General features: G+C 41.7%; 1 protein-coding gene across 1 annotated transcript in view; it reads right to left on the bottom strand.

Moving 5' to 3' along the window:
- LATS2 (large tumor suppressor kinase 2) overlaps positions 1-16,599 on the bottom strand; it is a 48,833-nt gene that overhangs the window by 13,193 nt on the left and 19,041 nt on the right. The gene's annotated exons all lie outside the window — the stretch shown is intronic.

Below are 16,599 nucleotides of genomic sequence, written 5' to 3'. Positions count from 1 at the left end.
CTATAATCACCTCCAAAAGGCAACTCATAAAATAGGTATAAGAGGAGATAAACCCTAGTGACTCAGTGACATGATTAGAGAACTAACTCTAACTTAACTCTTAGATGGCTGAAGCTGGATGAAATTAATGCCACCACCAAGGATTTGCTGGCAAATGTCAGTATCCTATTCTCTTGCCACTTTATCACTATTTTTAGGGGAATTCTGTTATCACAACCTGCCCACCAAGCGCTGACTCAGAGGGAGGTTGTGCCTTCCTGGCTTGGCTGCCCGGTTGCAGATGTGGCAGCTGGGTTGGCACTGGTGCACGGCTCTCCCAAGGGTCAGTTCTGGGCACTGGCTGGCAGTCGGGAACTCCAGCTGGAGCAAAGGGCAGCTTTGCTGCACTGTACACGTCAAATACCTTGTTTACTTAGCAAGGGAGGCCCAGCTCAGATGGCACCAATTCACACTTAGCACAGAGCCACATGCTGGCACTTGGCATCTTGTTCTGCTTAACTCAGACCCCTCCTTCTGCCCCCAAAATGGCAGCAGTTTCTTCATTACTCAGAGGTTCTGCTTGTGAAATAGCTATAGCAAGCTGGATATTTTTCATACAATTTATGACTCATAATTCATAGAAAGGCAATAGTTGGTTTCACATTTCCTATAGCTGAAATACTTCACTGGCATCAACATATTACTAAGGACAATTTTAAATCAACAGAAAAATATTATGTATGAAGGAAAGAATTTCCCACAATGTTTTTTCCTCTTTCTTTTTTTCTTCTTGTGGATACATTTCTGAAGTATTAGCAAATGCACATCTTAGTGCTCACCATTTTCATCATCCAGGGACTCTGGGCTTTACAGCCCTGTTCCACATGGCTGCTAATATATTCTGTCCCATTTACAGCAGCTGGATCTAGCCTTAGGTCACAAGTCTAAGTTTCCTAAATTAAATGTTCTCTATAAGCACTTATGGGCTGGTTTGGATGTTGGGTAACAACTGTATTAATGATTAATAAAACAGCCCACATGGTCTATTTCTCCCGCTCTGATCTGTGCTGGCTGTATATAACTCAAAGGGGCTAAAATAGGAGAAATGTTATCACCAGCATATTGATATCATCCCTGAAAGCACACTGTAACTTTCTCCTCTTTTGCCATTGTCTGTGTCTGAAAAGCAAGAGTAAAATACAACACTGGTGTTCCTGAAGCTGCATGTTCTGCCTTCAGCACAGTTTAGGGGACTCATATTTAAACTTCAGCGGGAATAATGTGAGGGAACAGGCACAACACATTCCACTGAGCACAGCCAGATAACCTAAGAGGCCAGCAAGAGCTTGGGACCAGCAAGTGTGTCAGTGGCAATCGCACCCTTGCAAGCCACCAGCCCTGTGCTCCAGCTTCCCACTTTTCATCTTTCACTAGATCAGCTCCCAACCTCCAAAGGGTTTCCTCATGACACACAGTTTGCTCAGCATATACATTACTGCTGGAAAAAATGAAATAAGTTCTTTTGTGGTTCAAAAGAACACCTGTGATTCTCCTGTACAGCATCCCACAGCTTGAGCCCTTTACCTTTTAACTCTCATGAGACACCAGTATCCCCAGTTTCTGATACTAATGCACAAAAACCTCACATCATCTCCAAGCAAATGGAGAGCAATAAAAAAAAAACCCCAACAACAAAAAACAACAACCTCAAAAAAACCAAAAACCAACCAAACAACAACAAAAAAAAACCAAAGCAAAAATCCACATACAAAAGGAAAAAGCTTTTCCTCAGAGGCAGGTCACAGATAATCACAATTCTCCACCCAGGAGACAAATCCCTCTGGGGACATGCGATACTCAAGGAGTGGAGGGCACCAAGAAGCCCCAGCAGTGCTGCAGCTGGCATTTGTCCTCCTCTGCACCATTCTTCCCATTGCCACTGTCCATGCCCACAGCTCTCTTCTCTCTGGCAGTCACCTGAAAAGAGTTCCATTACTTCCAGCACCTTTTCCTAAGGGACAGAAGACATGCTGATGTGTGGCTGAGGATCCCAGAGAGTGTGCTCTGCCCGAGGTGGCTGCTGGCTCCTGAGGCACGGTGGCCTTCTCCTTTCCATGTGCAACACAGGGATGAGCTCTGCTGAGCAAGGGAGCGTGGCTGGCATGAGGCAGCAAAGGGCTGGCCTCCAGGAGCCTGCTGAAGGGGAAGTTGGCTCCCTGCTGGCAGCTGGGGCTGGGCTGCATTTGCCAGGAATCAATGTAAGGACTGTTTTGAAGTTGAGGAAGAAGGGCAGAAGATGGATTAAACAATTACAGTTGTTGGAGAGCAGAGGCTTAAGTGAGATGGAGAGTGTTTGTGAGAAGCAGCAGAATGGCTCAAAAAGGTGGGAAATTGATGCCAAAATCTTGCAAATCAATACATAGACAATGGGAGGGCTGAGGAAATGAGGACAGACACTGGGCGAGGATAAAAGTGCCCAGTTACAGTGACACGGATGGAGCTGTCTTGATTTTACACCACTCGAAGGTAAGTACACTTTAGAAAGAGAAGGGAAAAAAAGGAACCAGAAATGAGCCAGGGGAAAAAAAGCCACTTGGAGCTGCAGCCAACTCCAAAACACTCAAGTAGGCACAGAATCAAATCCAGCTTCCACTGAGGTCAACAAAGATTTCCATTAACTGCAAGGTACACTGCATCGGGCCCTCTGCTTCAGATTGTTTCCTTTTCACGAGGCCAAGCGCTGTCAGTCCAGCATGGGTTGAGAAACTTGGCTGCTGGCTGTGCTCTGCTGCCCCACAGCAGCTGCCAGGCCCATGGAGAAACACCAGCCACTGGCAGTGTGCACAGAAACCACAAGAGAACAGAGCGCTCCCAGCCCCAGCTCATTCTCTATTCCCTTTGGAGGATTCAAACATCTCTCCATGCAGGGCTTTTATGCACCTTTCTGCTTCCAGACATCACTAACTATTGATGAAAAAATCAACCAGAAACAGTAGAGGTGAAGAGCTACAGGGGAAAAATGTGCATTTACAATTAACTCTAACAAAGCTGTAATTAACTTAACAGCTGCAATATTAAAATGAGGTTTCAGCGGTCAGCTATGGTTCTGGACAGATCTAGTGGAAAACCAAAGTCAGGCCATGAACCACAAAACAGACTGAGGAAACTGCAGCATCCCAAATTTGTGGACTCAAATAAAAAAACAGGAGGGTGGAGTTTCCCAGCTAATTCCTACAGTGGGCTACCTAAACCTGACTGCTGCATGGTTCACATGCTCTCTGTTACTCCCCAGTCTTACACTGGTAGATGGCAGCCTTCCAACAGATTTCAAGATTTTGCTAGAAGGGAGGCCACCTTTGAGCTCAGATGCTCAATAGGACAAATTTTTGTTTGATGGTAAACAGATATTTGGATTTGTGCACATAAAGACTTCATCTCACTCTGTGCTCTGCAGGCAGTGTGAAAGGCTTTCCCCATTTTACCCTCCCGCCTGGCTGCACTCCACCAGCATTGGCAGAGGTTTGCGTTCTTGCTGTACTACAGGGTTGTCCAGCAACATTTTTCATTCAGAAAGCTCCTCGTTGCCAAGATGTATTTATCATCCAAGTGAAGATTGCACAAGAGGTTACAATAAGTAAGACTTTTTCCCAAGAACATTGTGTCTGAAGGAGACAATAGGTCCTCCAAAATTTGGCAAGGGTAATTAATTGCTAACAACAACAAAAATTAATTACTTGCTTTCCATTCAACAAGAGGGATGGCTGACAGATGCAGGAAACAGATACAGGTTCCCTGCAGAAGGGAAAAAAATAAAGCTCATGCCAAAAGAGATGATCCAGCATTGATTACAAGCCTTTCTGCGATAGCCCCCCATTGTAGGGTTTTTCATTCATGATTTTAAACATGCAAAACCCAAGCAGTTTAGGAAACAATGTGTACAATGTACTCTGTCAGAACTGCTACAGCCCCACAGAACAGAGAAGCCTACTTTGTAATATTCTCTCTCTGTAATTATTCTCCAGTTGGACACTTCATCCAATTTTGTACTCTACTTTTGTTTTGCCTGTTTTCAGGTTGCTAACATCAGGGGCTAAGTTTTGCACATAAATTCCCATGCCTACCATAACCTTGATTAAAATATTCTAGCTACATAATTATGATATTATCCTGAGTGTCATTAGTGCTTTTCAGATTTAATGCATCAGAAAAGCAGGAGGAAATTAGCAGAGGCAGAAACCTACAGAGCGCTGCAGCATCCCATAGTCCATTCTGCAACTATGTGACCCGTTCAGAAACTAATGGATATCTGCCCCCTGATTAGGTAGGTTTGTTTTCTGTCCCAACTGTTCCTGTTAGAAGCTCCTCCAAGCTATCCTGCTTAGGCAATAATAAACCTCCCTCCCAGCCTAAATTGTGCAGGGTCAGTTTACTGCCTCTGATTTTAGTTTTGATTGTCTTTTCACAGCAGTTCTGCTGTTACCTACACAGCAAGCCCCCTTCATCCTAAGGGATTCTCACAGCTTGGCCTCCAGGGCTGAATTTGTTTTCTTCTGTTAAACGGGAATTTCATTCTCTGTAGTAGTGTAGTAGCCCATCTCTGTATCAAGAAAGATCAGACAGGGACACGATTTTGATAAGAGGTACACACACCATTCTTGATGACGTGCCAAAAGTGGTGGAAAAGTCATCCTTGTGGTAAAGTCACTTGGGGCTTTAATCCTGGCTTTTAGCCCTTGCTTACAGCATTTCTCCCTTTTGTGCTCCTGAATTATTTTTAATTCTGCTAGTACTCCAGCTCTGAAGGTCATCCATTCTTTTGGCTGGATGCTTTAGCTCTGCTTTGCACTGACTCTGCATTCCCACCTCACATTGTCGGAGTGCTTCCTTCCTTCTTTTTTTTCCCTCATACCAGGCTTACCAGGGGTTTAAGTATGCAGAGGAGACACATTGTAGTACATAAAACTGGGCAGACAAAAAAGAATATAGACACATCACAAAATGTAAGACTCCCTAAATTAAATCACATCAACACAGGAAAAAAAATACATGACTGTAAATTAGAAATAGGGAATTGCAGGTAAGGAACAACTTTAACCAGCTGTTTTTTATATACCTTTTCAAGGGATATTTGTAGAACTAACAAAGGGAGTACGTGCAAAAGACAGAGGGAGGATTTCATAAATGATACAGTCCTCTGATAAAGGCCCTATTAGAAGAAAAACAAATAAAAATAAATCTAATGTGACAGTCATTGCTATGCTGCTGCTCATTCTGTTTGCCTTCCAACACTTTTAGTCTTTAATTAGCCAGTCACCTACGGAAGACTGGTATATTTACTACTCTGTTTGTATAGCACCCAGTACAATGGGGTCCTGTTATTATGTTTATGGCAGCAGGATAACTTACTATTACAATAAGGTAATTAAATCCAGGCCAAAATATGCAACTTGGAGTACTGGGCAAAAAGATGATGGAGGGTGGAAGTGTCAATTCTACTGGGTCCACCACAGAAACCCTTGTATCATGACCACCACAAACTAACTCTGAAATAAATTACCTTAATCCTCAAAGCCACAGAATATGACACATTCCACAGAATCACTACAGTAACAAAAGACTTCCACTGAGTCCAACTTTCAACTGAACATCACCACGTCAACTAGACCCAGGGATGGGTCTCCCTGGGCAGTCCAGTTCAATGCTTAATCACCCTTTCTGTGAATAAATTCTTCCTGATGTCCAACTATATTCCTTCCACAGCTCTATTTGCTATTGCTATGGAAAGAATCAGACAAAATAAAACAAAAGTAACTAGATCATCTGGTTACTTTTTTCCACTTACAAAACCCTTCTTTTGGTGATTAAAGTGTTTCTAATATCTTTTAGGATTTAAAACAACTCTGGATGGTTAAAAATGAAACAAATGAACCAGAACAGTGAAACCAATATCTGAAATTGATCACTTTAGTTTTTGTATTTTATTAGCCCTAGAGTGAATACAAAGTTCTCTCACAAGTATCACAGAAAACTTTTCTGTTTTTCCCAGCTGCTTCTCCTTAAGTTGATGACTAATCAAAGCTATCTAAGTTCTTCCAAGACAAGAAAAAACTGCTATATAAATTTAGCAGCAGGGTACTTACAAAGAATAGCTACCATAACACCTTCACCATCTTATAAAGCAGAAGAGAGAAAAAAACCAGAGATGAGAACAGCAACGGTAAATATGATATAAGTTCTCATCAGATGTCTCAAAAGGAACCAGCTACATGAAAATACTTTTTAACACATATACTTTTAAAGTACTGCACCTTATACTACCTAGCAGCATGGAACTCCTTTTAATTTTTTTCCTGGTATTTGTTTGTTCTTTTAACTAAGTCTGTATATTCCATTCCCCCCCCACAGCTCAGTGCAAGACACACTGTGTTTAGCCACGGGCGTTTCACAGGGGACGCCTCCCATTTTACACTACAGTCCTTGTGTTCCACGAATTGTTCAAGTTCAGCTCTTCCCCTGAAAAGGAGAGATATGAACTTCAGGCTATATGCCAATCCACGGTCCCAAAGTTAAGACATTTGGAAATAAACCAAGCACGGCTGCTCAACATATTTCCAAACAAATGCTTGTAAAATGAAGAAAGTATTTATAACAAGGCATCTCCAGACAAAGAGCGCATATGTAAACACTTCAAGAAGCTCTGATGAACTATTCAAGAGATGCAATCTGTTCAAAGAGAAAACACACATGCGCTGCTATGTCCATTTTCAAATCCAATCAGAAAATTTCATCAAACAACTCCTGATGATGTCCCAGAGAGTGTGTGTATGTACTGACACACATACAGGTATTACATAATGTCTGCACATCTGTGTAGATTATCTCCTTTAAAATAATCTAATTTAAAGTGAGCCCCCTAAAAGCAATATGCAAAAATAAAGAAGACTCTTATTTGTGTCACCAGTCTGATAAAACAAGTAATTTAATTATATTTGCATATACATTTATTAGACCATTTCTGGAAGCACAATAGGCATTCTGGAAAAGATTTGGAAATGGGGAGGCTGAAGGAAGCTGGAAGAGGTCCTGCTCCAGGCACCAAAGCTGCACTCTGCACAAAGCCCAACTGCCATGAAAGAACAAGCAGGCAAGGAAAGAGAGATCACAACATTAGGAACAATAATAAAGTGGGTGAAAATAACTAAGAGCCACCACGAATACCACTTTTCTTTTCTTCCTGTCCTTCAAGCAGTCTGGGAAGGAAAAACAGACCTGAGCTGCTCTCTTCCAGCCAGGACACAGGCATGAGACGAAGGGGAGCAGGGTGGAGAGAGGAAGGGGGCAGGGTGCAGAGAGCTTTATCATCCAACTTAACAGATGGATCTGAGGAGCAGTGACAAATAACCTGTTCTCCCTGTCCACACCAGCCTTGGGAAAAGCACATTTCTGTCTGAAAAGCTGATGGCACAAACCTTCTTTCCACAGATATTTGGTGAAGGTAGTGATACTGTAAACTTAATACAAGATCCATGGTGATTTGCTGCCTGCCTCAGAGGCTGTAATGCCTCTTTCTGAAGGCACCTGCTTGCTCCCCCAGCTTTTCAAAGAGCACACACTCCTGATTTAACAATCATACTTGGCCAACAGTAATAGGCAATATTAGTAGTTCCCTGAGTACAGAAAATTCCCCTTCTGGAAAACACACTGCTTCAGATCCCACAACAGCAGAGAGTTGTAAGGAGCAAGCACACAGGATTCTATTTTGAACACATATGGTACTTAAGAACTATCTATATTCCAAAATTCACAGGGATCAGGTTTACATTAATGATAGAATAAAGGAGGGAGAAAAAAAAAAGTGTATTTGTACATCTGCAGTGCTTGAATTATCCCCTAAATGCACAAAATCATTTCTACTGTGATGGCACCCCGAAGCCTTCTGCACTGTGCTGAGCTCTACAGAGACACAAGAGAACAATCCTATTTTGAAATGGATTTCTAATTTAAAACAGAGCAAACAATTGTATATACAGCCATAACTGTTCCTCATTACTCTTTAAGTATGCTCATTGGAGAGCTATTTAAACTATTTAGAGTTCAAGTCTAAGCAAATGACCCATGTCGGGTCCATCAACAGACAGAAAGTTGGACAAATCTCTCCTAACCCTTCCTTAGCACTGGAGCAGGAGCACTATTATGTGCTAATTCAGAAACCTTACAGTGAGGCAAATCATGTTATAAGCAGCATTTACAAATTACTGCACTGGCAGGTTTACATTACAGAGCAGCATGGAGGAGCTTTGCTTACTTCATGCGTGAGTGAATGCACATGCACACACGTGCAACTGTGTACATAATTCCTTTCCAAAGATCCTATTTTACTTCCCTGAAACCCTCTCACTTTCCTTACAGAAACATGGAACTTCCCACCCTCTGGACACAGTCTGTAGCAGTTTCAGCCTGGGCTCCAGTTGACACCTGTCTGGCAGCCACTGTAGCGACCTGTAATCCATCACACAGTGCTTCAGCCACATGCCTTGCATTAACCAGTGTGGCTTAAAAGCTTCTCCTGATCCCACAAGGCAAGGCACAGCACTATTCATCCACACCTTTAGTATTGCAAAGATAAGGTACATTCTACAACAGCTTTTAAACCCTGAGGAAAAGGAAACAGAGGGCAATTAGTAAACAAATTCAAGTATAAGCTCATGAGCTGTCTCAAACCAAGCACCACTCGAATTTCCTGTAATGTTCACTGAAACCCCCTTCCAGGTCCCTGTTCACATTTTTTAATAACTATGGGTGCAATTGCACTCATCATCCCCTTTTCATACCAAGCCAAACACTGGGCAAACTCTGAGGCTTACAACTCTAACTCAAAGAACAAGAGTCATCTACCTGGTATTTCAAAGCAAATCTTTTCTACATGGCACAGAAGTCCAAGCCAGTGGACTAAGCCTCTTAATTTTAATTTGCATTACTAAAGTGTTGAATGGCACACCTCCCATCTCACTGTTTTCTACTTTCTTTATACAGCAGTAAAGCAGTTGAGCTGATGTAAAGAGAAGCAAACAACCATTTCAGCAGCAGCACCAAGCAGCAGAGTTTGCCAAAAGCTAATAGCAGACAATATCAGGCGTTACAGCCTTTATAACTAGGAGGAAGGTATGCATGGGGCAAGAATCTTCAAATTCTTGGTTCAAAAACCCTGTCACCATTTGGTTTGAAACTTTCCTCTGGACTGGCATGATTTACATCCAGAAAGCACAATGAATCCAGAAACTCAAAGAGAGAATTTAGCTTGAAAAGACAAGACCAGTAACACACACAGGAAATATTTTATCACTTCTTCATAAAGCACATTAAAGTAATTAGCAGAGCAGGAAAGGTGCTGCGCATGTCACCAATGCAATCAATCAGAAAGTTTTCCCGCCCAAGAGAATGGGTAGACTTCAGCCTGACTAATTCCTCCACTTTTGCCTTTGTCTGACTCAGCCCAATGAAACACACAAATTCAGCCAACAGGGCTGATATTAATACCAATGTAAGTATTAATTTGAGGATATTAATAACACTGCAGCACCCAGCAAAGAACCTACACAAATTCCTGGGGAAAAAAAACAATAGCAAGCTGCCTTCTGGAGTTTATTGATTCCACTGGAATCTCACAAACACTCAAGACACATAGAACATAGCCTTGCTCAGAAGGCATCTTCAAACCTGAGGTAGAATTGAGCCCTGCCTCGAGGGAAAGGTGGAGTACACAGCAAAACAACACTGTTGTTTCCAGAAGGATGCTCCAGGACAGCTTCACTGCCAGTTGTGTGCCAGGATCCTCATGTATGAAATACGGCCATGAATAACAAATGAACCTGCTACTCTGCACTCTGGGAGTCCAGATGAGGGTCCCCACACTCAAGGTGTGCAATCTTAAAAGATAAAAACCATAACACCACCTATTCCTGATGCAATGCATTTTAAATCACTAAATACATTACTATAGCAAATTCCTGCAAAAGCAGCACCTTGCTGTGCAAAAGCCAGCTGTCATTTAAGTCTACTCTTAAAATTGGGTTCTCTCATGCTCTTTCTCTCAAGTGGGGTATTTTGTGGTACTACTATTTACACTTTTTAGCAACCAGGGCATATTTGCTGCAAGATCAGCAGGCCATCCATGCCCTCCTCTAGACCTTGTTTTCACATCCTGAGCTGTGAGAATGATAGCATGACCCCCTCCTGCTAGCACATGTATGTCCCCTTTCTCTTCTCCTTTCTTTTATCTTCTCTTTTCTTCACTTTTTTTTTTTTTCTTTTTGTCAGCAACAGCAGTTTCTTACTCTATCAGGGTGAGTAATCAAGCTGGATAGAATAGCAGTTCAATGAAGGTTTCATGATGAGCTTATTCCTCTTCATTAGCAGCAAGTGATGTGTTTGCTAATTTTATTGCTCACGCATTAGCAAAAACACATTCGGCTGGCATTACATTTACAATAATGCTATTCGTGTATCAAAGCATTTCTTTTCAGTGGCCACGGACACCAAGATGAGGGTTTTCTATTGCTTTCCTTCTACTAAAAAGATACATGTATATTGAGTTATGCAGAAAACAGGATTTTCACAGATATTCACAGACTTTACAAATTATTTCTTAGACACATAGGCTAGGAAGAACTTGTAAATAGGATATTAAGACTCAGCAAGATGAGTTAGGAAGTTTGCTGTCCAGGAATAAAGCCCCAAAGCATAGAAAATAATTGTGTCAAAGACTAGAAGAGGTTTTTTTGTGCTGCCAGAGATAGCTGTTACCCACAAAGTTACATGGTGCTACAAATTTGCAATGCATTAGTACTGTTTATGGCATTTCTCCATATTCAACTCTACACATTGAATTTTGTACCTGTTCCTGTTAACAGTGCCTCTGTCATTTTTACTAAGTGTTACCTAATTAAGGCATTACAAATTTCTCTTTACTTCAAAAGATTTTAACATTTAAAGAGTGATATTCCTCCACCTGCTTTTTCTTGTAGGTCGTTTGTTCAGTTTTAAACCATTAGAACTCTGAAGCGTTGTTTTAAAGCCTCCAAGGCAAGGAAAGTTCAAGTGAAGACAGCAAACTTAAGCTGCCTGTTCATATTCAAGTCAAGTACTAACAATTTTTTAAACAAGGTTCCAGAGTATTCCTGATATGGCCTTTAGAAGTTTATGAGAGTTTGGCTCCCCTACTTTTTCTTTGGGGAGTACTTTAAAAGAACTTATAAAACCTCCAGGATATCTGGTTGGAATGCATTACCAGTCAACTGTTCTCTCCTTTGAGGATTTGTACCACAATGGGACCCCAACAGACACGAAGCAGTAATGCAGAGTCTAAAACAAAGAATATATCTGAGAAATACAGGTCTGCTGTGAGACAAATGAAGGCTACTTTCTCTCTCAGTCTCCCAGTGCAACACAGCACATCTCACGTGACTGAAGAAAAATCTGGGTTTTATCTTGAGATAAGATTCCTAATATTTTTCTGTAGAGACACTTAGACACACAGAGAATGCAAGTGCTGTGCAAGGCAACTTGCCATATTTATTGTTCAGAGTAGGAAGAGGCAAAACTTTCATATAAAATACTATTTTTTAAAATTTCCTTGCCATTTTGAATTGTATGCATTATTTGTAATGCTATCTTTCTTTTCCCCCCCCAAATTCTCATTTAAAAACATTAAAAGGTGTTCGTTCAGCTTTTAACATTTTAAAATCAATATGCTCAATCCAGTAATGCAATATACACTTCAGCACTAGGGATCTCATTAGAGATTTTCCAGAAGTCTCCATGCAGCTCTTGATTTAGTTTCATTAACTCTATAAAATACATATATATAACAAAGCTCCAAAAGTAAGAACTGCTAAACAACACTGACTGGCATTTAATGATTTTCAAGACTACAAAAATATCTCTTTGTACTAAATGCCTCATATGACTCAAAGTTACTACAGCTTTCTGCAGTTGCAAGACAAAACTCTCAAACCTACCAATGCTGGAGGCAAAAAAAGAAAAAGAGAAGAAAAAAACCCCCTCAGCCAGATAAAATATCTTAAGGTCCGGCTTTTTACATGTAAAGCAGCCGCAGCAAAATTATTCACATTCTTAGCACATAGCTGACCAGGACAAGATTCCACAGAGAGGTAAACAATTCCCCCAAGAGAGCAGCTGCATCTTCTTCAGACTGGGAGCTACACGGGGGGAGGGAGAAATGCCCACTGAGGTCCCCAAAACTGATGAGAAACATGAAGAAAAGACTACTTCTGATCGGTAATAATGATTCACTCCACTGGTCCTTTACTGTGCTCCATAAGAATAGAGAAGTGCAGAAATAAGTACATAAATAAATGAATAAATGAAAAATAAATTGAAGCCAGTTAGTAACACATGCTTTAATTAGTGTCCTAGAGGGACACTGTAAGCAAGAATCCAAGTCCAGTTCAATACAGAAGAGTAGGGGATAAATATTAGATAGTGTTGAACAGAACTGAAAGGAACTGAAACAACTAAGTCATCCAACTTTGCTTTTATTGTGCAATTATTTTCAAAAGTACACATGACAGTATAAAACTATTTCTTTTGAGGTTTCCACATTATCTCTGAAATTGTCCTTTTTAAAATTGTTTCTTTTTCCTTAACAGTATCTTTATTCAGTTCACCTCACTGTTACTTCTGAGGGCTACCAGCCAAGTGGCACACTTTAATAGTCAAGACACACAGTCTTAAAGAAGCATCTTTCTCGCTTTGCTCATTTTAAATGCAAAAGCTGTTAGATGTATTTTAGATTGTTGCAATAAAATAAATCCTCTGGAAAGATTCTCCTTAATGCCATCCCCTTTCTCAGAAACCTGCCATGAGCCATCAAAGAAATCAGCACAGCAATGTAGAAAACAACCACATCACTACTTTTAGCATTCATAACTTACTATGCACATACCTGTTCCAGTTGCAAGTGTGTTGGCAGAAAACTATTTCTGTCTTGTCCCTGGCTGCCTGTCACTTCTCCCTGTGCTGGACGCATTGCCTGCTCCCCTCTTGCCTGCCCACACTTGCCACCAGAGCCAGCTCGTTTAGCACAGACCTGTGCTTCAGCTGTTGAAGCATTTTGCCCCAAGACAGCTAGGGTTAACTCCAGCAGCAGCTCAGCTGGGGCAGTAAGACCTCACCAGAGGAGGAGCAAGATAAAACATTGTGGAGCAGATGGCCCTCCCTGGAGCACAGCTGGAAGGAGGAGAGCATGTGAGTGCAAGGCTGAGCTTTCTCTCGGCATTTCCTCTGATGGTGGTTGACAGCCAAGGCAGCTGCCACCACTCCCAACTTCTCTGCTGCTTTCTGTGCCTTCCCCCTGTTGTACCCCTCAATTGTGCTCATGTTCCTCCCATCATCCCCAAAAACTTTTTTTAACCTGGATCACTTCTCTGATCAGTCACTGCTCAGCTCCACAAACACTGTGCTGGCAGAGCTCGCAAGAATGAACTGGGGAGAACCAAGAGGGAAGATGTGTGGCTCTGTCAGCAACAACAAAAGCTGCTCTCCTGGAAATCCAGTCCAGGAGTCTCCTCTACTTCCTTCACACCAGCCTACAAACTTCTTAGGTGAAAGGAATATGCTTGTAATATCTCAGAACATAAGGTTTTTCTTCTTTTTTTTTGCCTCCGTGCTGCATTAAGAAAGATTTTAAGTGCTGTATTTTGTATGTTGATATCATACTAAGTTTAACAAGCTAATCCCTCCCTTACTTGTGCAGTTATCACCTAATATTTCAAGGCAAAACTAGGACATTTTTCAAAAATACATTTGATCATTTAAAAAGATATAGCCAAGGGGAAACAGTCTTACATGACAGGCTATAAATCAACATGTTAGATGAGTAATTTTAAACCACAGAAGAAGGAAAAAAAAATCTCACTGTATCAAGCCAATAAAAACGCTCTAACACTCTAGAATATACTGGACCTATTCCACAACAACTATATTTCTTATGAAAATACATAAGAAATATACATTTTGAACTCTAGAGAAGTCTGAACCCAATTAAACTGAAACAAAGGAGAGGGAGGAAAGCAGAGCAGAGGACATGATTCTACTAATCTTCAAAACTGAAGTCTGAGGAGGGAGGTTGAGAAGGTTCAAACAGATATATTCTCTCGAATAAGTCACTTAGTGTTGATACATTTGCTTAGTAGTTCCCAGTAATGCTGGCAGGGGATCAGTATTCCTCACCTCTCTCTTCAAGCCTTTACTCAAACTTCTATGAGGCTCTAATTTTCCAATGCTTTCAACTTATATAATTTGATAGCGGAACTGCCAATTGTTTTTCACGCTTCATTACTACTATTAAGTTCAATACTTGCCCCAGTATCATTTTGATAAATGTTCACTGATGACACAAAGCTGGGAGGAGTGGCCAATACCCCAGAGGTTTGTGCAGTCCTTCAGAAGGACTTTGACAGGTTGGAGAGATGAGCAGAGTGGAACTGTCTGGAATTCAACAAAGGCAAATGCAGAGTTCTGCACCTGGGGAGGAATAACCCCAGGCACCAGCACAGGCTGGGGGTGACCTGCTGGAAAGCAGCTCTGTGGAGAAGGACCTGGGGGCCTGGTGGACAACAAGCTGTCCCTGAGCCAGCAGTGTCCTTGTGGCCCAGATGGAATCCTGGGGTGCACTGGGAAGAGCAGTGCCAGCAGGTCGAGGGAGGAGACCCAGGTGAGGCACATCTGGAGGGCTGTGTCCAGGGCTGGGCTCCCCAGTACAAGAAAGACACAGAGCTCCCAGAGCGGGTCCAGCAGAGGGTTACCAAGATGATTATGGTAGTGAAGCATCTCTCCTGAGTACAGACTGAGGGAACTGGGCTGCTCAGCCTCGGGAAAAGGAAACAGCGGGGACCTCAGCAATGTATACAAATGTATAAAGGGAGGGTGTCAAGAGGATGGATCCAGGCTCTTCTCAGTTGTGCCACGCAATAGGACAACAGACAAGAAGCAGAAACACTTGAACACAAGGAGGAACTACTTTACTGTGCGGGTGACTGAGCACTGGAACAGATTGCCCAGAGAAGTTGTGGAGCCTCCCTCACTGGAGATATTCAAGGACCATCTGGACACAATCCCCAGCCACGTGCTCTAGGATGGCCCTGCTTGAGCAAGGAAGTTGAGCCACACGACCCACTGAGGTCCCATCCAACATGAACTATTCTGCGGTTCTGCAATTCTTATTATCAGCATTATCATTATTACAGCCCATACTCAGTTGCACAAATACTATTTAAAGGCAGCAGTGTTTCTTCTAAGATCTTTAAGGGTGCAAAACATTAATAAACAAAAAGAGACAAGTGATCACTTTCCTTCCTTGAGGAAACATATTCTTAAAATTGAGGTCTACAGCAAAACCACAATGAACAATATTCTTTTTGAGTATTTCAGCAGGAGAATAAAAACTGGCCCATGCTTTAATGGGGTAACAAGCACAACACTACATGGCACAGGAGGGAGAATTCGTAAGGCAGAGTTTCGGAAACTAAGACACAACAATGTGCAGTAGTGCACAGGTGAATGTCATGATTTCTGCATGAAGTAAAAATAATTCAGTTTCTCTGCACCTGCTCAACAAAGCTGCCAAAGGTAAAGACATATGCCTGGTTAGGCAATCAAATTTCAACCTCCTAAACTTGCCCTAAGAGAACTGGGTGGAGACAGTCCTCCTACTGATTGCTAATCTGCGAGCATGTTGCCAAGTACTGTTAAATATGTCCCTGCATTAGACCACACTGCAGGTTCACGGGAAGATCTGTGATTGTATTCTTCAAGCATGCCAAGCACAAAACAAAGCCAAGCCTCCATGGTGATGATACATGGAGATGGTTCCCTGTATTTTGATGATCAGGTTCACTCTACACTAAGAGGTCATCTTGGGGAGTTCCTACAGTTCCAGAGAAATGGTCTTTCCACAATTCCACTTACTTGGGCTTCCAGCTGGGTGCACACTGCCTTGGACAGTGCTGTGAGATGCAGAATCACAGATGCAGTTATTCCTGAACAGCAGTGTTCAAGCAGTGCTTCCAAGGCCAACATCTGCTTCCTGTAACAGGCATTGTAACTGTCTATTCCTCTTCTCCAAGGCATCCATCAGCATTTAAAATTGTTGTCATTATGGTTAATTACTTTTATTTGAGCTCTCCAGTGTCTGCCACCACCTTCAGAGATTAGCCAGAGGCCAATGACAGGCAGGCTCTGAAGTATGTGCATATGTGTGTATATATATATATTTATACACACACACACATACAAAACTATGTGTGAAAACCTGAATTCAGGCATGTTTTTCCACAAATGAAATGTGTAGGATTTATGTTTCAGAACATGCAATAGCTGAGATTGTTGGAACTATCCAAAGTACTGCCTTGCAAAAGAAAACAGTAATAAGGCCATAGTAGTTCCATATGTAGCCCATTACTTGAGTGACTATAATGATTCTTGTATATCAGTTTTAATAGTTGGTTTTCAACTTGCAGCTTTTCTCTGCAAAAGTTTAGAGCCAGGAAACTAGAGCAGAAGTACCCTAAACTGTAATAATCTGACAGCTGAAATTTTAAA

The sequence above is a fragment of the Fringilla coelebs genome (genome assembly GCF_963513975.1).
Source record: "Fringilla coelebs genome assembly, chromosome: 2".
Lineage (NCBI taxonomy): Eukaryota > Metazoa > Chordata > Aves > Passeriformes > Fringillidae > Fringilla > Fringilla coelebs.
This window is presented reverse-complemented; position numbering and strand designations above follow the sequence as displayed.